The sequence below is a fragment of the Lonchura striata genome, chromosome 3 (genome assembly GCF_050655825.1).
Source record: "Lonchura striata isolate lonStrDom1 chromosome 3, ASM5065582v1, whole genome shotgun sequence".
Taxonomy (NCBI): domain Eukaryota; kingdom Metazoa; phylum Chordata; class Aves; order Passeriformes; family Estrildidae; genus Lonchura; species Lonchura striata.
Genome location: NC_140705.1, coordinates 40894735 through 40918816, shown reverse-complemented (window position 1 = coordinate 40918816; position 24082 = coordinate 40894735). Strand labels below are relative to the sequence as shown.

General features: G+C 36.4%; 1 long non-coding RNA gene across 1 annotated transcript in view; it reads right to left on the bottom strand.

The window, feature by feature from the left end:
* Positions 1-9587: 9587 nt before the first annotated feature.
* The window catches only part of LOC146767872 (uncharacterized), a 95961-nt gene continuing 81466 nt past the window's right edge, over positions 9588-24082 (bottom strand). The window contains exon 4 of the long non-coding RNA XR_014953698.1: positions 9588-24082. This is a non-coding gene — a long non-coding RNA (uncharacterized LOC146767872).

Below are 24082 nucleotides of genomic sequence, written 5' to 3'. Positions count from 1 at the left end.
TGTCCTGGTTTAGGGAAAATTGGGGAGAAAACTTCTGGAAGGCAAAAACCCAGAAAGAAAACCCCCACAGCCCCTCCCCCCACCTAGTTCAGGAATAATTTCCTTGAAGATAAGTGGAAAAAATTTCTTTATTTAACAGGCAAAGCAGTCCCCAGCACAAAAAAACCAACACCAGATGACAAAACTCTTTCACTGCTCTGAAGAGATGACAAATTCAGAAAGTCTCTCCTGGGAGTGGTTGCTCTGTTATCGGTCCCTCCAGCACTGGCAAAGGCTGCTGCAGGCCACAAAGTGCAAACTCTCAGTGTTTTCCAGGTCCCAGTCTTGAGCTGGTTCGAATGGTTCCAAAAAAGGGAAAGAAAGACAGTCCAGGGAAAAATTCAGACCGCCCAGCTAAACTAACAAACAAGTAAAAAGCAAAAGCCACCCGAAGCAGGAGCAAGAGCAAAGGCGAAAGAAAAAGCAAAAAGCAAAAGCAGCACTATGTATGTACTGCTGTCTGTGTCCAACAGACTGTGGGGGAGTGAGCAGGCTGATAATAAAACAAAACTTTGCTTTTCAGAGACAGTCTTGAAGGCACAGAACACAATATCTAACATAAACAGGACAGACAACTGGGGATATAAGCATCATAACATCACCCTAGAACATAAGTTAAATCAATTTACCCAAGTCTATTTTGCCCATGATGGTAGTTGGAGAGTGATCTCTTCCTGTCTTTGTTTCAACTCATGAGTCTCTTTTTATATTTTCTTTCCTCTGTCCAGCTGTAGAGGGAAGTGACAGAGTGGCTTGGTGGGTGCCTGGCATACAGACAGCATCAATCCACCACACTTTTTCCTCCCAATAAATGAACATTATGGTTTTTATCTTGATTGCACTCCTGCCAACGCTTGAGATGAAGATGTCACTTACTGAACAAGGGCTGACTAATACAAACAGTGATGTGTAGTAGTAGTAGTCTGTAGTCTATGCTATAGACTTTTCTATCAGATTTTAGCTTGATATTCTCTATGGTTTTGGTCAAAAGCACAACTGAAAGCTCAAATGTGAAGATGAAAGCATGATTTGAGAGTTTAGATATAGCAAAATCACTGGACCCATGAATCCATTCTGCTTTTTGCCAGAAAAAGATGAAGTAGTTTTCCAAAATCACTAGACCCATTAATCTATTCTGCTTTTTAGCAGAAAAAGATGAAGTAGTTTTCAAATAGTTTAAAGTAGGAACACAAAGACTACATATTTGAGAAGCAGAAAGAATAACATGTCATAAAGCAAGTAAATCCTAAGAAAGAAATTGTGGAAGAAAGTAGAAGTTCACAGAAGAGAGCTGTATAGAAACAAAGTGCATGCGGTGCCACAGGCAGGTGAGAAATTACCATAATATGATTGAGGGAAAAGCTAATGAAGCCAACTTGGTTGTTAGTCGTCTTTTGACTTCAGTGAGAGTTATGCACAACGGAGGCACAAGCAAACATCTTAAGAGCCTTCATAACAAAACATAATACAGGTGGAAGATCAGTTCCCCAAAACTGGGGCCAACATTTTTTGCACTCTGTGTCATCCAGAGATGTAATGTAAGGCCCTGAGGCAGGAGGCACTGCCACAAAGAAAGGGTATTTCTCAGGTAAAAAGCTCTGGCTCATGTCTGGGCAGTCATCTGCTTATGGAATCCTGACATACCTGGCAGCAGATGTTCACAGAAATCTCCTGCAAAAAAAGTGTTTGCCCAAATCTTACTGAGATTTTCTGTGAAAATTTTTCTGAATGTAACTTCTTGCCTAAAAACATCCAATCCCTACTTAACTCATTCCAGTGTTTTCACCAGAAGCAGCCATATATATTTTTCTCTGTAGTATCTCATGTTTCTTACAATACAGGGATCATTTTTAACCCCTTTATTTAAGAACCCATCACCCTGTCCTCATTCAAAAGCCTGCTAAAGCACTGCTTCTCTTTAAATGCACAGAAGTGAATTTAAGAGTGAGAAAAGAAAATCCTCAAACCCAACATTTCTAGCCTTACCATTTTCCACTGGCTCCAATCCCCTGTGTATCTGAGTCAGAGATTAGAGGCAGGGAACGCCTTTATTTGGGTATTGTCTTATGTAAGGATACTGTTAGTATTAAATAACTTACAGGCAATAATGCTAAGGGATTACTTTTACACCTGTCCATCCTTTATATTGTATAACGTTGACAGCTTCATTTCTCTTCAGCAATGGTCTCCTGGTGTTTGTATATGGCTGGGATTTTTTTTCACTGTTACAAAATGGTTATCCACTTTTTGCATCCAGCTGAGCCTTAGTATGGTTTCTTTAATTTAAATCAAAAGCGCATGCTGCTTTTTTCAACACAATTAAAGACTAGCTCCTGATAGAAAAATAGCATTAGAATGAATTAATTGTTGGTACTAGTTCGATACCAGATACAAAGAATCTGTTTTTAATTAAGTGTCCCTCTGGTGAAAATGCTGTGTTATAAAAATGACAACTCAGCATGCATATGAATACTGCATTATAACTTCGATGTCATGTTTGCATAGTTTACTCTTTTATGAAATGTATTGCTGTGCTCTGCTCAACTGGAATTGAATTAAATTAGAAACTCAAGCTGGCAGAGAAATAATGGTCGGAGGATGTATACAACATTAGACTCTTCCCACTCCTCTTAATAACAAAGAACTCAAACTGTCATCTGGTTTGATTTTTTTGAGGAAGTGGGACAGTTTAGAGAAGTCAGGAGGGGTGCTTTCATACACTTCAGTACTCACATTGCACAGTGATGTAAAATTCTGAAATAACTTTTGCCCGGCTGGAGGAACATTCAGAGAAAGTGCTTCAAACATAAAAAACAAGATCTCTTTTATGAATATTAAAAAAAAAATAACACTGCAACACTGTTTGTGCAGCTGTGACAGTATAATTCAGAACAGAAAACAGTAGAAATATATTTCTTCTTCAAAACTGAGACTGAGCTCTCAAGATCAGTAAAGCTCGAAGAGACTTTTTACAGCTGCAACTCTTTAAGTTGGGAGGTCCCAACTATTTCAAGTGAGGAGGGTTTTTTTCTGCTTACCTGCTGTCTTCCCTCACATCTCCTAGCTTGCATGTTCTGCTTTTCTTTTCATCTGCTTCTGCATATGAAATGGTTCTTGAATGTCTCAATCCAGTTTTTTAGATTCTTGCTCTGATTTAGGCAAGGAAAGAAGACTTAGTTGAAAAATGATTGTTTCATGTGTGACTATGTGATGCTTAATGGTAATTTCTGAGATATTTACTATAAGTGAAGTGTTCCACTTACTTAACCAGGCTTTTGGAACCTCAATGTTTTGAAGTTACTGCAAAATAATAAAATGAGAGTGTTTAATATGCATGAAGTGTTTGTTTTCTAGTTTGTCTCAGAAAAAGTAGTTACAATTTTCTTGGAAGGAGTTAGGATATATATTAAGTGATGTAAAGGATAACCAAGGGTGCATGTCAATTTTAATTGCCTAGAAAAGCTGTATGACTTGTCAGAAATTTTGCTAAATGTTGCTGCTAAAAAAACATTTTGCTAAATCACTGATCATTTTGTGGACTAAATTGAATTTAACTTACCAGTCATCTGTATAGGAAATGTATTAATACAAGTGAAAGATGAAAGTGTCACAGAGATTTTTTAATTTCTTTTTTTTTCCTTCTTCCAGTTAAATGCAGCATGTTTGATGAAATTGATTACTTTCTTTGTTGGGAAGAAAAAACTCTGAGAGAATCTCAGGGAGAAGAAATGTCCATGGCATTTTTTTAGAAGGCTGTTCTGTGTTTTCTTCATCAGAAGGAATGCCTGCCTTGGTAAACAACCCTAGAATTGCTGCTCAGCCATCCCAGGAAAAGTTGTCTGTCTTCTGTTTCAGGTGAAAGCCCATGTCTGTAGTCCACACTCCATCCCATCAACACCTTGGAAAGTACTAGTAAAAAGAGAGAGTGTCTAAAATGCAACCTGCTGACCTACAGGACAAAAACTTACGGTCCTACATATTTTCAACATTCACAGTCTAATCTTCCACCCTGAAACCATGCATGGAGAAAGTTAAAGTCAAAAAAATTATAAAGGAAACCAACAGTAATAAGACTGAGATTCTTAGTCCCTGTTTTTTGTCTTTAGGTTGTGGAGGTTGCTATGAGGCCTTACATGACCCTATCAGAAGCTGATGTATAAAGTGGACATTATAGGTCAACTTATTCTCTGTTGACCATAAAGAAAGTTGAGATAACAGCTTTAGACAAAATACCTAACATTTCTATGTGAAAAAAATTACTCAGTATCATCAGTAGAACTTGAAAGGAAGAGAGATATTGACAAGATGAAGAAAAAGTAGAGAAAGGGGAAAAAATGAAGTATGAAAAAAGGTGATCAGAAATCAAGCAAAAACAAATGAACACAAACCAGGATGAAGAAGTACAAGAGGTTATCAAAAGGTGAAGACCATATGAAAAAATGTAATAATTAGCCATATGAAAAACAAGAGGAAAAAAACCTAGCTCCTATGTCTGCATATTAAGTGCAGATGTCTACAGTTTCAGGCTCTGAAAAGACCCAGCTGCATTCCCTGATACCTGATGTTTCCATTCCATTTCTCAGGAAAAGGTCTATGAAGAAGTGCCTTTAATGTGAGTCATTAAGTGTATTACTACTTAAGAGCATGGTGAAGAGCAGTGGAAACATTCAGCGACACCAGAAGGTAGACCTCATTTGCACTACAGAATAATTGTTTGGATGCTTCCAAACTACAGCAGCAACTTATATGCTACCATTATTTCTTATGATAATTTGTGCAACAGCATTGAAAAATCTGCTTGAAGCATTTGAAATTTGAAACAGCAGTTATGCATGACTAGAAGTGGCAAGAAGCAGGAGTACGTGCAATAAAAATATCATAGAAATTTTAATACTAATGTGACACATAGGTGAGTGATACACAATATGCACAGATCAGGCTTCCACTTGGATAAATAAGTAAAATAGTTTTGTTAACAGCTTAAATGGTTACAGCAAGTAAAACACCTGATAGGAGCAATAAACCAAATCATTTCTTCCTTAGGTATTTTTCCTATTGTAGGAAAAGGTCTACTTCTATATAAATGTAAGCAACAACAGTTTTCACTCAAGAAACAATACTAAACAAATGTTTTAAAATGCCTCATATCTAATCCAAATGGACAATAATTTGCAAATACCCACATCAAAGATGAAGATAATTTGGACTACTCATGAAATATACTATTACTGATCTTTCATGGTTTTTCATTACGTTTGTTTGACTTCCTATTTTTGGGTCTTTTATCATTGTAAATATCTATAAATAGGATTGATAATAGAATAATAAAATAAACAAAATAGGCTCAAAATATGGTACTTTGAAGTTATCCATAGCCTGTTCACATTCTGCATATTTTCTTTCTGGATATTCTACTGCTTTTAGGATATTAGTTTCTCCTGGATGTCATTCTTCATTTTATATTTTTTATATGATTAGCAAGTTGGCCCCTGAAAAAAGAATTGCTAAACCATAAATGAGCAAAGACTTCCTTATGTTTTAAATTCTTCTTGGTCACAATAGCTGTTGCTAATGTTAAATGTTATTCAGAGAAGCATGTTAGCATATGCTTACATATGGAAAAAAGTAATCAATGAAAAAATAAATTGATAGTGCAGAATCAGGGATGTATTAATGCCTTATAGTTACTGGAGCAAAACTGAAAAGGTAAAAGCTTTCAGAGTCACCATAGCAGCCTTGATGTTGTCTCATGCAGATATAGCAGCAGATTTTCTGTCTTTGTTGTAAATTAGGCAGGTTTACAGATTGGGTGAAGATTCATTTTCCCTAATTTAGATGTTAAAAGTTGCTTAAATTCAGGTTAGACTCTCTAGGGGCCATATCTAGTCAAAGAGAGAAACAAACAATTAGTTTAACCTTAAAGTGGTTATATTGAGAAAGGCTACATGAGTTGTTTTCTGAAGTTACATGCTTTCTTCCATTGATCTTAAAGGAGAGCACAGTGACGTGGACTACTAAAATGAGGAACCTTAAATTACATAAGATGAATTCCAATCTGGATGTATTGCTACAAATCAATTGGTATTTGAGTCTGTCGGTTTCATTTGGAAAAAAATAAAGCCTTGCAAATAATAGTATTATTTTTATATTGCAGGCTTAGAATTTTTGTATGTAATTTCAGTAGAAGAATATTTTTATTCAAGATAGCCCTTATATTCTGGTGATTAGCAAAAGGTAGCAGAGGTTAGAAATGCAAAAAACTTATGATAAAATTAAACACAGTGTGTTTAGTCAAATATTGCTTAATAGTGCCACCAGAAAGAAAGGTACAAAATACCAATGCCTTCTAGTTAAGCAACTCTTCTTCTAGGAAGTCTTGAATCTACCTAATGATGTGGGTTTTTAGTCTCAAAAATATATTTGCATATTCCAGACACAATTGCTGGTACAGTGGTGTTATCTGTTCTTGTAATGGTGTTATCTTGTAATGCTTGACTACTCTTTAAAAGATTCATCTTGAGAATACCAGTGACACTATTCTCTCCTTTACTTGCAGTTGCAGGAAACTTCCTTTTGATAGCCAGATGAAAAGTCACAGGTTATTGATTAGCAATACCTATGCATTTGTATATTCTGCTTTAATTTTCTTTCTATTTCTTAAGAAAATGTGACTTGCAGAAAAATCCTTGACTTTCTTAAATAGAAACACAGATGGGTGTAATATGTGGCATTTCCACAACAATTTGATTTCTCTATACAAAAACATTTAGTATACAAATGAACACAAAAATATAAAAGCATCAACACTTATTCCTTTTATATCTGTGAAATGATTTAATGACATGAAGCATGGAAGAATTTGAACAGATTTAAAGAAGCAAGGTATGTTTTTAATAAATCCATGATCTCATCTTTCACAGCAGTGAGTAGGATAAGAGGAAAATACTTTGACTTAAACAAAGCCTGACAAAAAATTTCCATATATACTTTTAGTGAAACTCTAGTTCTTACTTTCAAAATGTTGCAAAGAATTTCATACAGCTTTCCACACTACTCACTGTCTCTCTTTTTCCCCAGAATACCTGGGATATAGAAAAAAACCACAACTTTTTTTTATTATTAGATCATCCTTCAAGAGGCAGGACAACCACCTGTTCAAAGGAGGCTGTAGTCTTCTCCCAGAGTTGTGCAATCTCCATTCTGGTATTTGGAACCAGAGTTCTGCTGGATGCTGACAACATGCTACATACCTATTCACCAGCATAGCTGGAAAAAACTTCCACAGGCTGCTGATAGCTTGCAAATTTGCAGAATAATTGTGTCTGGGCATAATCATCCAGTCCTTCCACAGCCAATATATGCTATATACTGATCATTGTTGACACTAAATTTTGATAAGATATAGTGAACAAGACTAAAAAAAAAAAGATGGTGGAAGTGGAAAAGTAACAGAAAGACAATAGAACCAAATTTCAGTGGCTCAGCAATCAGTTTATGTGAGGCCATACTTTGAGATAGGTGGTAAAGATGATAGGTGAATATCTGTGAGAGGAAAAAAGAAACTCATATTTCATATGCTTAATGACTGGGTGAGGCATTAGCTTAGTTGCAACAACATTAGTATGAACAAACACATAGCCAGTTAATTTCAGACACATGATTACTTATTTCCTTACGCTACAGTAGAATATCAGTTTAGGCACTTGTTTTTGTTGGAGTGAACTTGGTAAGCAGCAAGGCAAAAATACTAGCAAATATGAAATGTGATGGTTAAGTGTACTGATGGATACACTGAATAAGCACTTTGTTACTTAAAAAGTTTTGTGCTTTTTATATTTTTTTTATTATTTTGATATACTATAACTTTTCTTAGCTATATATCCATGTTCTGTACCTTTCACCACGCTTCTATCAGAAGTTGCTGACACAGAAGGAACATTTCACAAGATCTGGCAACAGGTAAATAAACACTGCATAAATAATAAAATAAAATGACATTTTGTTTCCAACATTAAACTAGTGAGATGCTTGCATTTTTCTTATAATTTCTGGTAACAGTAGCAGTAGCTGATTTCACTGTAGTTTCCTGAAGCACTAGTCATAGCCAATGTTGGTGTTGAGCTAGACAATGTACAGACAATGGAAATACAATTCCCACCTCAGAAGTCACTCTCTAGTTGCAAGAAAAGAGTGAGCAGATGGATGGAACCGTATGAGAACCATGAGGCAGAAGTGATACAATCTGCAATCTAAACAATGTCAAGTTTCCTGTATGTATTATGGTAAAAGAGAGTTCCTAAGGATATTTTAAAATACAATTGCAAACACAGCTATTTACTTCAGAAACACTTCTTAAAATTATTTGATTTCAGCTTCTTGCTGATTATGCTGCAGCAGATGTAGAATGACACAAGCAAATGTCTTATTTGAACAGAGTTTAGAAATGTGTGGGAATTAATTACTGGTAATAGCAAAATAAACCCTTCAGTAAAAAAGAAATATTTTGTAATAAGCACCTGAACAGATAATCATACAGTGTAGTAAAAATAAATAAACCAAAGGAAAAAAAATCTTGTAATGAAACACGAAACTTGTCACTCTGACTCATATGAAAAGCCAGAAGCTTAGATTATGCACCTAAAAATTAACAGCCTATATACTGAAGGGGCACAAACTATTTTATTATACTAGAGCATGTCTGCATGTGATTTGCCACACTAGTTGAACTGTTCCTCTATTGTTCACTCAAATATTTTAATTCCCTTTCTGGGATTCTTTCAGAAAGTGACAGAGAGAAGAGTAAAATGCCTTGGGGAAAAAAACAAGCAAAGTTATCATAGCAAAGGCATTGAGCAGGTAATTACTATCAGCTAGTGCTGATTTTGGCTTTAAGGTTGACTTAGACCTTGGGTTTACATCTGTCTCATAATAAAGCAGTTTTTGAACATTTCTGCAGCTACATCGATTTCTTCCCAGAAAAACAACCGACTTTGTTACACTAAGAGGATGTTGGTTGTAGTAATGGAGAAATAAACAAAACTGTTGACTTGGAAGCATCAGCAGAAAGCAATTACTCTTTTCAAAAGCAGTATGTCTTATTAAAAACACGAAAGGTTTTCTATTAAGAGAATAAAGTATAATGGGGTTTTATTCATTAATTTGCTGAAACGAAGTCTCCTGTATTTCCTTTGCGTCATTTGTACCATGGGATTAACATTATAGACATTATTCCACCATCGAGACTATTCAGTCCCACCAGCGTGAGTTGGTGCAGTCTCTTTGACTCCTGAAATATCATTCTTCCGTAGTCACCTTGTTTCACTCGAGCCAGGCTGAGGGCGATTGCCCGTTCGGTGGTACCTGCCCAGCCCGGCTGATGCGGGCGGTGCCGCGGAGGGCTCAGCGCCATCGGGTGCGCATCCCGCCCCGCCGCGCCTCCGAGGCGCCGGGAAGCGCGTCCCTGCTCCCGCTCTCCGCGCAGCGCCCCGCTCCGCTGACTCCTCCTATTCCTCGTGAGGAGAGCTGCCTATCTGATTTTGGAGCTCTGGCAAAAAGCCTGAGCTCATTGATTACAGATCACTGTTAATAAAGAGCATTTGTAATGCAGCAGTGGTGATACAATCTCCACACGCCAGTTCATGATGGCCCTTCAGTCCCCACAATTAAGTCGTCCAGCAGGCATGCCCCCTGGTACAGCTGCTCTGTCAATCTCATTTTGTACTACAAATGATCTTAGACCCAGTGTTTGACATGGGGTTTTAACACCAAAGAAGGCAATTCTGCAACTTCAAATGAGCCTAATTGGTTGTGCGCTCAGGCGTTCACTCAAGCTGCTTCAGTCCATCAGAGAGAGATTTCCAACTAATTGAACAGCTCAGAAGGAAAAGAACCAGGGAAATCACAATGCACTAGGCTGCTTGAGAGGTTTTTTCTTGATAAAAAGCCTTCAAAATAAGAATTTTTTTTTTTTTGTTAAAGCAGCCTCCTGTCAATCTAGAAAGAGGTTTCGTTGGCACAGAAGCTCTTAATGAGGTATGACCTAAAAATCAGTGGCTATTAATAGCACAATCTACAGATAAAGGTAATTTTTTTAAAATTTTATTTTTATATCTAAAAATGTTTATTTCAGATTGTGATATTATTTTCTTTAGACTGGAAAGCTTTTCTCACAGTGGGTAACAATTACATGGTGATGGGCAGATACAATACATTTCTTACCTGAGCAATGCCATTCAAGAAACTCTTGCTGCTAAAGTGTGCAAAGTTATTCATGTGTACAAGTGTGGGGACTGAGCTGGGTGAGATTCTGATCACGTAAATATTTGCCTCTTTTTTAGCACAGCTGAATTTAAATGTACATGTTTGTTCTAGGAAATTATGAATCACATTTTTCTTCTGAATTGCACCCTTTTTACCTCTTGTTTTCACTCTACTTATTTAAATAACTTTCTTTCAAAGGTCAATTCAGAGACTTTTGCCCTACTGTTTACATTCTGCATGTCTAATAATTTCATATCTATTCCACAAGTGGCACAAAAATATAATTTATGTAATATTTGTATTCAACATCAAAGGTAGTAGTTTACATCTGAATTGATAGCAACTGAGTATCTAATTTTTTACAAAAAAAAATAAAGAAGAAAGAACAGACTAAATAACATATATTTATTTCCTTTCTGTTAAAAATTGGAAGAAAGTGAAGAGTTCTGGTTCACTGAATGTAAGCACAGAACTTCATTATTGAAATGGTGATGTGTTCTGGTGAGGAGCTGATTAACCTGCTCTAATAAAGATCTTCAGAAGCTGTTTAATTCTAAGTATGCAAGTCCTCTTGTTTCAAATACCAAGTTGCCTTTATTGCTATTTGGATTATGGTAGTATGGAGGAGCAGAGTCCACCCTTAAGTCCCTGTTGAATGGTAAGTACAGTTTGGTGCTTACCCCCAACAGTATACAAATCTGAGAGTAAAAGAAACAGGTATGTACGTCTACATGTGTATATACACACATACATACATAAATATAAAATATAAATTAATTGTTCTAGCTTGTGGAAAATTCCAGATGGTCTAAGGCTCACACCTGTATTTGATTGTTTTGCAGCAATATTGACTCAATTGGATTCTAAAATAATTATGTAACTCAGAAAATAAGACCTCATTTGACTACAGGGAATGTCAAACTCCAAGAAGTCAGTAAGAGTGGTTTTTATTCCAACACCAAGTGTCTATAGCAGCACTTATATATTGCTTTTAAAGCCCAGTAACAGTGAAACAAAACCCAAAGTATTAAACAATTTCAGCTACAGTCTCATCAACACATATAACGTTTTACAGACATCTATCCAGCAGTGATGCTCTTATTTGACTTCAGTGAGAGCAGAATCAAATACTCCAGTTTCATGATCAAAGACTAAATTCTTTCAGTCGAAATGAACAGTGAAGAATAATATCTACATGTTCAGAATGTACTTTCCTCAATCACTTGAGGTGCATTATTACTCTGGTGTTGAATCATCACTCAAAATTCTAAAATTCAAGCAAATGTAAGAGGATATAAACATAGCATGGTTACTTAAGTAAAATATCCTTTAATTTCAGGACTAGTCACTAAATTAAATTAAAACACCATGATAGTTATCTCTCTGTGGATATGTTTCATTCTGAACTAGACCCCAAAAATATTTATGTGTAAAATGTAAAGGTCCATACTATACATATGATATCAAATGCACTTGTAATACTATAGTAAAGACAGTAATTGTTAAGTGCCTTCTGAGTCCCCTAACAGTGGGGTGGAGCTGTAGCTACAGCGATCCTTATTGCTGAGCTCAGCAGACAAGCTGCCCCTGTGGTTCCAGATGTTCTTTTTTTTTTTTTTTTTTTTTTTTTTTTTTTTTTTTTTTTTTTGCGGGGGAAGGGGTGGGGCAGGGGACCTCCCAGGATCAGAATGCCAGCATGTCTGAGGTAGAGAATCCACCCTGTGACACTGGAAACTCAATAGTCCTAACCTTTATAGCTCTGCAAGAAATTCAGTTGGATCCTCAGGGGCAGATGGGCTAAACAGATCCATGTTGTCAACTTCCCTAGACAATTGCATCTGCCAAAAATCACGTTTAATATGTATGCACATACACACTTACACACACATACAATACATTTTTAAACCAAGGGGGAAAAAAAAGCCCCCCAGAAGAAGCTGAAAATTTCAGGCAGAAAACCAGCTGCATTCATTTGTGCTGTGAACTGGCTGAGTCAGCCCTTAAACGGAGCCTTAATTAATTTGTGCACACAGTGTAACCAACAAAGAATGGCAACAGCTAGAAGAATGGACTGTGTTGAGGGGGATTAGTCTCCAGCAGAAAGGGTGGCTGAGAGAGAGAGCCTGCTGATAGCTAATTGTTGCCAGGAGGACAAAAATAATGGGCAATCTGCCAGAGAAAGAGAAAAGAAGGGCTGGTGGAAGTAGTCATCAGGTGTTTGCAGTGATGGAGTTCATTGCCCCAGCTGTTTATTCTGGTGTTGAGCCTTCATGCCCATTTGGAATAGGCACAGCAAGCCTTGTTAAAATAATAAGATTTGAGTGTGTAATGTATTGATGGAGTCAGAAGTCCATGAAAATATCTGTTTCACAGGAGTCATTTGGACTGACTGGCATGTAGGCTTCAGTCACCGAGCCTTGGAAAAAGATGGACAGCCTGATATTTTCACACAATGGCTCTGGCAGACACTTGTCTGTGCTTAATACAGCCTGCCTTTGTGGCAACTGTTTAAGTGCGTGATGTCTGAAGAGTTTTTTACTCTTTAAGATGTGTTCATTCTGTTAGGATGCATTTTTTCATCTAGGCACCATGGTCCAGTGTTACTTACCCACTAGTAACCTGGACATAATTCCACACTATTGTTAGCCCACCTTGCTAGAGGTAGACACAATCTGGACATACTTCTGTGGTTCCATTCCTTATAATCCCAACAATTAACATTTAATATTGATAAATATGCAATATATTAGGCTGCCCTTGTGAATATCTTACTAGCTCTTGGAATCACTATAAATTTGCCAGCAAGAAGTACCACTGAAAATCAAGCCCCTGATATTGTGTTAGACACAGAAAACTGATGGTCTGCAAAATCCTGACTCTCTGCTCTCACATTTTCATTGTTTTGCTTTACATATCCATTATGTCAGGACTGGTTTAAACTTAACTGAGAACTTTTGACCAGTGCTTTCTGGAGAAATTAATTGCAGTTCCAAAACAAACCCAAATACTTTCTGTAACTAGAAAGTCATCCCATTTCAGAAAAGATATGGGAACGTCGTGCATCAAGTATATGTAGGCAAGACATAGAAACGTGTTTATGCATATAAGAATATATGAATGTTTTATCCACAATAAATGTCAGCAGTGACTGATAACAGGCAAGGAAAACTATCAGATATTTAAGAATTAATGCTTATAAAATAACAGATAAAAAGAGAAAATCCTACTGTTCATATAGTTCAGAAAGAGACAAGGGTAGAACAACTATCAAATACAATGCAAAAACTACTATCATTTCACAAAAATGTTAACCAAAATCTAGTATAAAAAGGCAATTTGAATCAGCACAAAATTGATAAAGCCCACATCTACCATAAATCAAAGTTAACTCGTTAATTTCTCAGTCACAATTTTTGATTTGTAAGAAACATACAAGTCCTGATATGAAAAGAAAATATTTGTAAGTCCAGATATGAAAAGAGATAGGCTACTTTGAGTATTCAAGCTGACTAATCTTCTGATCAAAGCCATGGAAAAGCTCATATCATACATAGTCAAATAACAAATTTAAGTACATTTACATAAACAATATCAGCTAATGCAGTTAAATGTATTATCATATACAATGTAGGGGCTCAGTACCACATCATGTTATAGTTAAAAATAATTTAATTTAAACTCATGGAGTTCATATGAAAGAAATCAAACTAGTCTGCATCCAGATGGGGCAAAAATTCTATTTAGGTCTTGACAGGCTGTATTCATGATTGACATATGTCCACTTTCTATCACAATCTAGTAGAAAATCTAACATACAAGATTATGGCTTAGGAAATGATGATAAAAAGATTGAGTAACAATAAAACTATGAGGAACAAATTGCCTAACAATGAACCTCTTTTGCATGGAATGTGGAATAAACTAAGATCTCAGAATCTGTTTGTAGAATGTATATTGTGAACTTATACATTCTGCAATTAAAAAAACCCAAAGAAATCTTAAAAATATATTTATTTAATTATATTTACTTTAATTTAATATCTAATTTTAACACATGTTAGTTTTTAACCCCCCAAAAACCCAAAAAACAATTATCTTTCTCTCAAGATGCAATTTTCATTATGGCCTCTAACATCGCTCTTCCAGAATGTAATTACAGGAAAATCCTTATTATTATAGAAGTGCATATTCAGAAGGAACATGAGCCCATCATTTTTTCTCCAATTAATTTTGCTAATATAGGACCCCAAAGCAGGTCTTGCATACCAGAAGAGACACACTGGTCTGGACTTAGGTGACATGAAAAAGAACCCAGAACCACAGTAAGAAATCAGCACAAGAATGAATGAGAAATATCAGCTGAGGGTTAGAAGAGAGCACAATCGGCAGCTTTAGTGTAACTTGTATAATGCACTGTACAAACAGCAGACTTAAAAACTACTGAAATTTTAGAACAGTCACCAGAATTATTGGTGCAGCCATTTGTTAACCTTTCCTTGGATAAATAAAACATATTAAGATTCTGGAGGAAAACTTTCTGAGCTTGGATTGATATTCAATCTAACACAATCTTTTTTCAATATCTCCAATTCCCCCAAACACAGCAAAGCTGAAAATACATTCAAATTATTTGAAATGTTGGTTTGAAATAGTGACATACAATTGGAGTTCACTTGGAGTTCAGACATGGCCAGGACTAATTCCTGGCCCAAACAGCAAGCTGCACAGGTCAGTTACATCCTTAAAGCCAACCTCATCTACATCTAAAGCCAACCCCCCTGCCCACCAATCCTTGTGAAGCCTCTTGGGTGCAGATCACAGCCTGTGCCACTTCCTGAATGTGCCAGTGGACTGCTTGCACCTATGGGGCCTGAGCAAAACTTTGCCAATGTGAACAGTCAAAATTAAACATGAAATATTCTGACCCTAAGTCTACTAGGGCAGAGATAGACATTATAGTCACATAAATTTAGCTCCTTTTTTCCCCCCCTTTCCACTATTGAATGACCTATATTTTGAATCCTCTTGTCTGACTGGCACCACCAGGAAAAGGGTTAAGAACAGTGTTCTGCTCTTAGGTTTGACATTAACCTGGTGGGTGGCTTTGGGCAACCAAGTCATGCTATTTTCCAGGGACAGAATCTCCCCACCTGACCTAGATATGAAGTGTCCTACTCTCTCCAGGATGATCCTTTTCCTCTAAGGGCTACACTGCAGTCTGGGGTGAGGCTCCTCACTGAAGAAGAAGAACTGTGTAAGACAGATCCAGACATCTGTTCCTTGGGCTGTTTATCTGTAAAGAAGTTTTTACACCAAACAAAGGTTCTTAAAAAACAATTTCTTTTTCCAGGAATACGTCATAGCCACTCTATTTCTAAGGAATTTCTGTCTTGGCAAGTGATCTTCATCATCAGCCATGTTAGTATCCTCTGCCCCACTTACAGGTACACTTCTAGGATCTCTCTGCCTGAGAAACTACTAATCCAAAGTTTAAGCACAACCAATAACAGCCTCAGATGTTTTCTTCTGCAAAGGAAGAAATAATTTTATATTTGTCCTTCATCTGCCTTGGCTCAGCTTGAGTCCCCTGGCGTATATTGAGCTAGTGGGCTTGGGCAGCGAACTTCTTCCCTCCTGCCAGATTGAGGCAGCATCCAACAGTTTGCCCAGCTCTGACTGCAAGATGGTCTTTTTTATGCGGATGTAATGGATGAGGACTCAGGGGCAAACAGTTGACCATTTCATAACACAGAACCTGTGATATGCAAAGGTTTCATGAAATAAGGACTTATGTTTGATTTCAACTCTGCACTCTCTGTCTGTTCTAATATTCTTTCAAATTGTGTGACAGGTTTGAGAGACACGGCAAGAGGAAAGTGTGTTAAGAGGTGTACAATAGTTCTCTTTTTTTCCAGGAGCAGCACTAACAAGAAAAGACCGTGTTCCTGGCACAGTCCCATAGCAGACATTAGTCTCAGCCCTCTGGGATGATAAGGGAATGAGGCACTTGAAGTCTCATTGCCTTTTCTGAGAATTGTTTTAATAGCCCAGCAAAAATGACAAAAAACTGACCAAATCATGGAACAGTGCAAACCAGAAGTGTCCTATTTAAATTGTTATTTCTTTGGCTTTTGCTTTTTTTTAAAAAAAAAAGAAAGAAATTAAATGCTCTCCGTTTAATCAACCTTGCATGTTTTCCAATAGTGCCTGTACAAACATTTATGAAACACTTAGTATTCTTTTTCCTAATGTGACCTAATGGCAAGAGTCTATCAACATTTCTCAAGAGATTTTGGAGTTAAAAGTGCAAAAGCTTTCAATGGACATGCAAGCTGTCATTTCTTTATGTTAGCCTTATTTTTCTCCCTAGACCTGAAAAGCAATGTGATGGGAAAAGATTTGTGATGGCTAGAACAAGCTGCAGTTGAATAGATGGTAAATGTTCTGTGGTTTTGCTATGTTCCTCAAGGCACTAATATTTTTGTTGGTTTTGGTTATTTGGCACAGTTCTAATCTTGATTTATCAGATTTTTTCATTCTCTTGGCTTCTGCTTACTTAATGCATCTCTTTTGGTGGTTAGTGTTGTGGAGTCCTACATAAAAGAAAACCCAAAACCAAACAACCAGACAGGCTGTAGCTGGAATGAAAAGCTCAGGGTTCTGCCACTCAGCCCTGATCAGTGGACCAGAAAATTAAAAGAGAGGATTCGCTGGTGTGTACCAGTTTTTCTGGATATATTTGTTACAGTCATTTCTAAAAGGAAAAAATCATGTTGTATTACTACTGGAAGGGTGCACAACAGAAATTAATTTAGAGTACAGAGGGGCTGTGGAGAAATAAAAAAAAAAAATGTTCCCAGAATAGTGCCCAGGGATTCTGTACACACAGAATTATATATGATCACCTGTCATATGCATCCTTCCCTTTAGAATTATTAGATTTCTAAGTGTCTTCAATACCACTTCATACCAAAATCTTGGTTTGTTTATTTACTTGGTTGTCCAAAATGGAAGAGTCTTGTACTTGTTTCATTAAGTGCAAATATTCAAATCAATGTAAACTGTGACATGAACTGAATGAAATCAACCTGTTATGCAGGTGATCATCAGTGCACAGATATTTCAGGCAGGTAACTATTTAAAAATACTTTCTGGCACACAAAAAAGCTGATTTAAATATTAAAATGTTATTTCTCCTCTAAGAAAAGAAAATATGTCATACAAGAGATTTTTTTTTTATTACTTATTAGTATTATGGAAGGTTAACATATTGTGAAGCCAAATACTGTTTTTACATATTGAAATATCTTAATGTTATTTTAGTTTTAATTGATATATAAAGGGTTTTTATTTGATTCTGATTTTTATTATTAAATGTTATGACACCTGATGGGACTTACATAAAAGTGATATGTGAGTATATTATATTGTTACTAGGAATCTTGTCAATCAGTGATAAGATTGAAAGATAAAACCAACAAATTATATTAAGCTGTTGGACATATCCTTGGGGTTTTAATCCTTCCACTATTTTAGTTTTGGTTTTATCATATTTCTTTTGCTTGCATGGCTTGCTAACTATGTAGTTACTATAGCAACCTCCATTGACCATTGAAATAATGAAAGCCACAGCAACTCTCCTGCAGTGAAATCCCTCATGCTGACAATACAACTCCTATTTTTCTTTGTCCAGCCTTGCCTTTTACTTACATGACATACTTATTTGTCAAAATACTTGAGCTGTTTGCTAATTACTTCAAAATTTGATAATTGTAGACAAGAGATCTAAATTTCAGTATATCTGCAGATTCTCTTTGGAACAAAGAGTTAAAACAGAAACAATTTTTGTATCAGAAATATAATTTCATAGCTGTAGAAGGATTTTAAAAACTGTATTTGTGATATTGAGAAGAAAGGACTACATATATGTTGGAAAAAAAACAACAAATAACAAATCAAATCAAACTCATTTCAGTTTCTTTAACTTAATTCTAAGATTTTTTTAACTTCTGGACCAATGTGGTTTTTGGCTCCTGAATTTGAATTTGAAACAGGATCCATGCCTGGATGTTAGACCCAAAGGAAGGATGTAGGAAGTGGTTCTGGTCATTCCATAGGTTGCACTTAAGTTTTTTTTATTTCTATTTTTTATCTTTTTTTTAAATCTCATTGAATCAATGCTTTATCATGAAATTAGTGAGCAATTTACTGTTGGAGGTGACATGTTCCAGCTGAAATAAAGAACTGACCACTGATGCTAATTATAGAGCCTCTACCACTTCATGCACATCAGAAATAATAATTCATGTTGGTATTAATTGTATTTTTTTCCAAATAAAATTCTCAAAAGGGTTATACCATAGGAAATAAGGCTCGATTTTCATTCTCATCATGTTCATCTTTTAGCAGATGTATCAGTTGCTCTGTTGAGGTGGAGCTTCCAGACTTCATGCTACCTGTAGAACGGAAGACGGAGACCACATACTCTGGTTACGTGGGTAAAAAAACCTGTGGAGGCATTTGCTTTGTTCTGCTCCCTCACAGCCCAGCTCCCTACAGGCAGAAAAACAGTGAAATCTTTGGAAAGCAGCTGTGGTCTTTTGCCTCTGGACTAAGTTCCAAACTTTTTCCTTAGCTCTCCAATCTAGGTGGCAGCTGGCAGCATGAGTGCATTGGTAAGAGACCATGAGGAGTGATGATTGTTTCTGATACAGTGTAATGATGCCCTGCTTAGCTTTTTCTCTTAGAGTCAAATGCTTCCTTGCTGTGAACTTTTATTTTCTATATGTATTTTTGAGCTAGACTTAGGTAAGTAGCACTTACCTAATTTTATAACATTTGTTGTTGATAAAATGCTGGAAAAATTGAGGAGTAGCAATCAAAATCAAATCTTGAGTCCTGATAAATTGTAAAGGCCCTTGACAGTTTTCAGGGACTTTGCCCTTTTATAAAGATTGGTTTGAAACCAATCCAGACACTACAAAAATTCTTTATTGTGTGCTTTTATATTTGCCTCAACATTGCAAAATGTGGCTTTTGAGCATTTTATTTGATTGCTATCATGATTTAACCTTTTTAAAAGTAGCAAAGTAAAGGAAAATAAAGGGACTGGAGTAAAACCCAAGAGAGTCAAAATACATGAATAATTTAAATATGCATAAAATTCCTTGAAAGAGCACTGAGCTTCTGATGTTATTTTTCAGAATAGGAATGCAAAAGTCAGTGCAGATGAGCAGTACTGTCAGCCTGATCAGCACAAAGCAGTGCTGTTGAGAAGGAGAAATAGAGTGGATGCAATTGAAAGGTTACTCCATGGGAAGAGGTTAAGTTCTGCAGAAAGGTAATTGATAATACCCTGAATGATAATGTGGGTGATTTTGTTTTGTTTTTTTTTCCCCTGGTCCTTTGTTTATGGAAAGGATAAAATAAAGCAGCAAAAGTGTGGTGATATGGAAAAGATAATATTTTATTTGGTCATAGCTGGTTAACTAATTAACTTTGGTTCATCTTCCAGCTGGGTTCATGAAACACATTAACTGGCTTGGCTTTTTTTCAAAATGGAAAAGTTTTAACTGCAACTGGCTAGCTTTGAACTTCAGCTCAGCAATGGACACAACTGGGGAAACGGGGAAACCAGACATACAGGGAAAACACAGAAAATTCTCTGTGGGGGGCAGCTCCTGCCTTGCATGGGGTATCCCAGAGCATAGAGGAGCTCAGCAGGAACTGAGGTCATTCATGAGTCTGAAAATAGCTGACATTAATCTTTATTCATAGGATTAGCAATCACTGGCACACAGTGCCTTGGACATATTGTAGCCAATGGTTTCCTAACAAGATTTCCTAGTTCCCATGAAATGTGGGATCTTGTTCTTTTACTGTCCTCTAGTACTAAGCACTGGATACAGTCAGCCTTGAATTGACCTCTTGTGATACACGTGGGCTTAGATGAGACCCAAAGTGCCTGGAGGATAGTAATTGCTTACTGGATTTCAAAACAAAAATTCTGACCAGCTAAATTTGAAAATGGAGAATGCAAGTACTTTAAGTATGTGGTGTTATAGGAAGTGGTTCTTTCCTGGGTTTTGTCATGTCACTGTTTTTTAGAAATAGACTTGAATCTCTAAAGTTTCGTGTAGGTCCTCCACTTCTTGTGTTTAATCTAATAGCAGATAAAACAGAAAAGTATGCTTGAATGCATAGAGATTATATAACTCCTACAGAGAAGAGGAAAACACAAAAATCTGTTGTTATGCACTTGGCTGAAAGTAAATAACTGCTTCTTTGGAGATGCTCTGTACTCACTTGTGTGCGTTCAAACCTAGCATTTTGTACATTATCTGCAAGGTGAGACATTTTCAATTCTTCCTGCTTGAATATCATCAACTTCTTTTTTAGCTTTAACAAATAGAAATATATTTCTGTTTCTACAGATGCCAAAAAAGTTGTATGTGTCATCTTGCATATGGGATAAAGTAGCTGGGTTCTGAAGTTTTTATCTGCATTCATGGAAAATAATTTTCATAATTGTTTCTCCTGAAACAATTTCAGATAAGCCTTTCACAAGGACAAATCAGGTTCTTTTATGAGCTGCTTAATATTGCTTTAATGCAATTGATATTTGTGCTAGAGTGTGGTTAGATCTTAGGAATTTAAAACCCATTAGGCATTTAACATACAAATATTCAACACACAGCTTTGTACCATCTGAAACATGCCAATAGCAGTAAGTAGGATTGCAAAGGTGTAATTTACCAAAGATACCAAGTTTCTTTTCTTACTGCATCAAATATTCTCCTTAAGGCAAGTCACTCAATCTCCAGTTTCATGGTGGAAACTGACTAAAACTCTTAGGAGGCACAGGTTCTTCTCAAGGTTGATGCCACAGTAGCCCAAATCAGCTAGTCTCTTCAAATTAATAATGTATTTAATCACATGATTGTTCACATGAGTATATCGAAATAGGAGTGAGCCACTGGGCACAATATGTTTCAAGCCAATTTCATGGCTTGGATACATTGTCCTTAGCTAATGTGTATCTACTTAATTGCTGCATGGAAAGTTTCCACTGCTGTACAATACTTGCCATGGTGGTATGCTGTTTTCTGTAATCAGAGCAGGTTGAGGCCCATTTTTATATTTAAATTCATTCATAACTAGATGACTATTTACTAGGGCATGAAAATCAAGAATTTCACTTGATTTTTGCTGACGAGTTTGCCAAATCTGATTATTGCATAGTATAATTTTATTGAGAAAAATACCTAGATTTACAAATTGTCTACATTCATAGACCTCTGAGCCCTCCCACAAAAATTCAGTTAATGTTTTGGATAGTGAGTTTTGATGGATATTGTGGGTGAATATCCATCTGGTGAATCTTTTACTACAGGAAAACACCAACACCACAGCATACTCTTTAGTGAAGCATTTTTACATCACCTTTATGTTCAGTTTCAAAGTAAGTAATAATCATTACGAAGCTTTCATAATAAAAATGAAGGGGCATTTTTTTTAAGTACATCACTCTTTTTCACAGGTTAATGGAATCTATTGAATATTATATTACCCATTGAAACTTTAAAGTTGCACTTTCACTGAAACAAGACTGCATTCAACCAACAGCAGTTGTGGTGCAGAAAACATTAATAAAGATGTAGAATATTACATTGATACAGCTGACTACTTCAAACTTGTTCAAACTCTATTCTTACATGATTCTTATATGTTGTTCTCAACACACAAAGATATTGTTTCTTTGTAGATATATTTATCTTACAGGGAAAAGAGCTGCCAGAAGACACTGAGTACAGAGGCAGCCCAGGAGGTTCATACAGGCTGGGCACAAATTCCTCATGGATGAACCTAAAAGATACAAACAACAAGCTACACACCAATAAAAAGTACTTTCTGTTTAAACAAGGAGGGAGGTAACTGCAGTTTTGTTTTCTTCTTCTAAACAGGGGAAATGTTTTTAAATCACTTCAGACCAAGGGTGGCAGGAAAAATGTTGACAGGCTGTTTTCTTAGTAAAGCCCATAACCTGAAACTGAAGCTCTGTGCTCCACTCCTGGTTTTACCTCACACTGCAGTCAAGTCACATAATTTCCCAAGCGTCTCTGCTTTTCTTCCCTTTCCATAAAATGTGGGTAGCAATGCTATCCTGCAGTAAACCACAGATATGCAAGAGTGCATTAAGATTCCTGTATGACAGTTCTCATGCAACTGCTAAATATTCTGTTATGTAATATAGATATTCTTGCTTGTGGTTGTCTTTTGATGTTAAGCAAAGATTGAGCCAGTTTAAATACAGCACAGAATTAAGGATGGATGATACAGAGACAAATGGTGAGGCAGCCCATCTGCTGCCCTCAGTGAAAACACTTTTTGTTTCTGGGAGTTTATATATTTTTATACAGGTTGTTTCCTCATGGTATAAGGTTTTCTGCCATTCTGTAAGATAAATTGGATCCAAAAGTAAATGGCCTACATTTCCATACATAAAATGGATTATTTCTAGATTATGAACAAGACAACCAGTTTAATGACATTGGGAAAAGACAAAGAGACTCTTGAGAGATCTCAGTAGTCCATTCACTAGTAACTTTCTGGCCCATGCCCAGCTATGAACTGGCTTCCCTCTTGTCATATTTTTTATGACAACCAATTAAATCAATATGACTGTTGATACATATGGTAACAATAACACTCTGAGTTGCTGCCCATTACCACTCCAGCAGGAAACCAAGTACATGCAGTATTTGTTATTGCATATTTCAGGGATCCACTAAAGGATATCTCCTTCTTAAATAAAAGATTCACTGTGACTGTGTCAAAGGTGAATGTTATCTGTGGAGCTGCTAACTAATCAGTGTGCAGAAGAAGTTATGTTTTTCTGCCATCTGGAACCACATTCAGAAAACGTTGTTGGAATCTTAATGCACATGTGTTATTGCTAAGACATGTTTGAAAATATTAGATATTAATCTTCCTACATAGAACTCCGTGAGACAAGTCCACTCTAATGTGCCATTCTGGAGTTTCTGCTCCATGAATGACTAGACATTCAGGTGCTGCAGGCTGTGGTGAGAATTCATTAAGCATAACTTCTTTCAGTGAGCATTTTAGAACAGTGATTTGTAGCCTTTATCATTCATTAATTTACTTTGGAAAATATGCATTTTGCTCTCTGTATTTCCATGTCCTGACAGATTTTTCTTCAGGTGATGTGTTGGTAGACCTTGGCAGGGAATTATAATGCAAGGCAGTTCTACTCGAAGGTTTTTCACTCTGGAATGTCTGTTCAGTGCATAAAATGGACATGGTCAAAAGTCTTTAGGGTTTCTGATTAGTTATTTGTAAATAGGGCTAATGACCAAAAGACTGACTGGGGATTCCCCCTGGATTTTTTTTTTTTAATGGCAGGAATTATTTTCTTGCTATGTTGTGGGGAGAAAGGTCTATTTTTCACTGTAACTGTGATTTATTTGATATATTGAATATGATTCCAAGGCAGAACATTTGTGGACCCATTAAAAGAAGAAAACTCATGGAATTGCCCTGTATATGACAACAAAGATATGACATAGGAAATGCAGGACCTAACCCATTGAAGTGACTTAGAGAGATTATACCCAGCATTATATACCTGCACAGGCACCTACTGCTTTCTAGATACCTTGCTGGTAGTCTTGAAATTTTGCTAGCTATCTTATCTTATACATGTGCATAAATGCTTTGACTTGAGTAATTGGGTGACCAGATTCTCCTCAATTTCATCCAC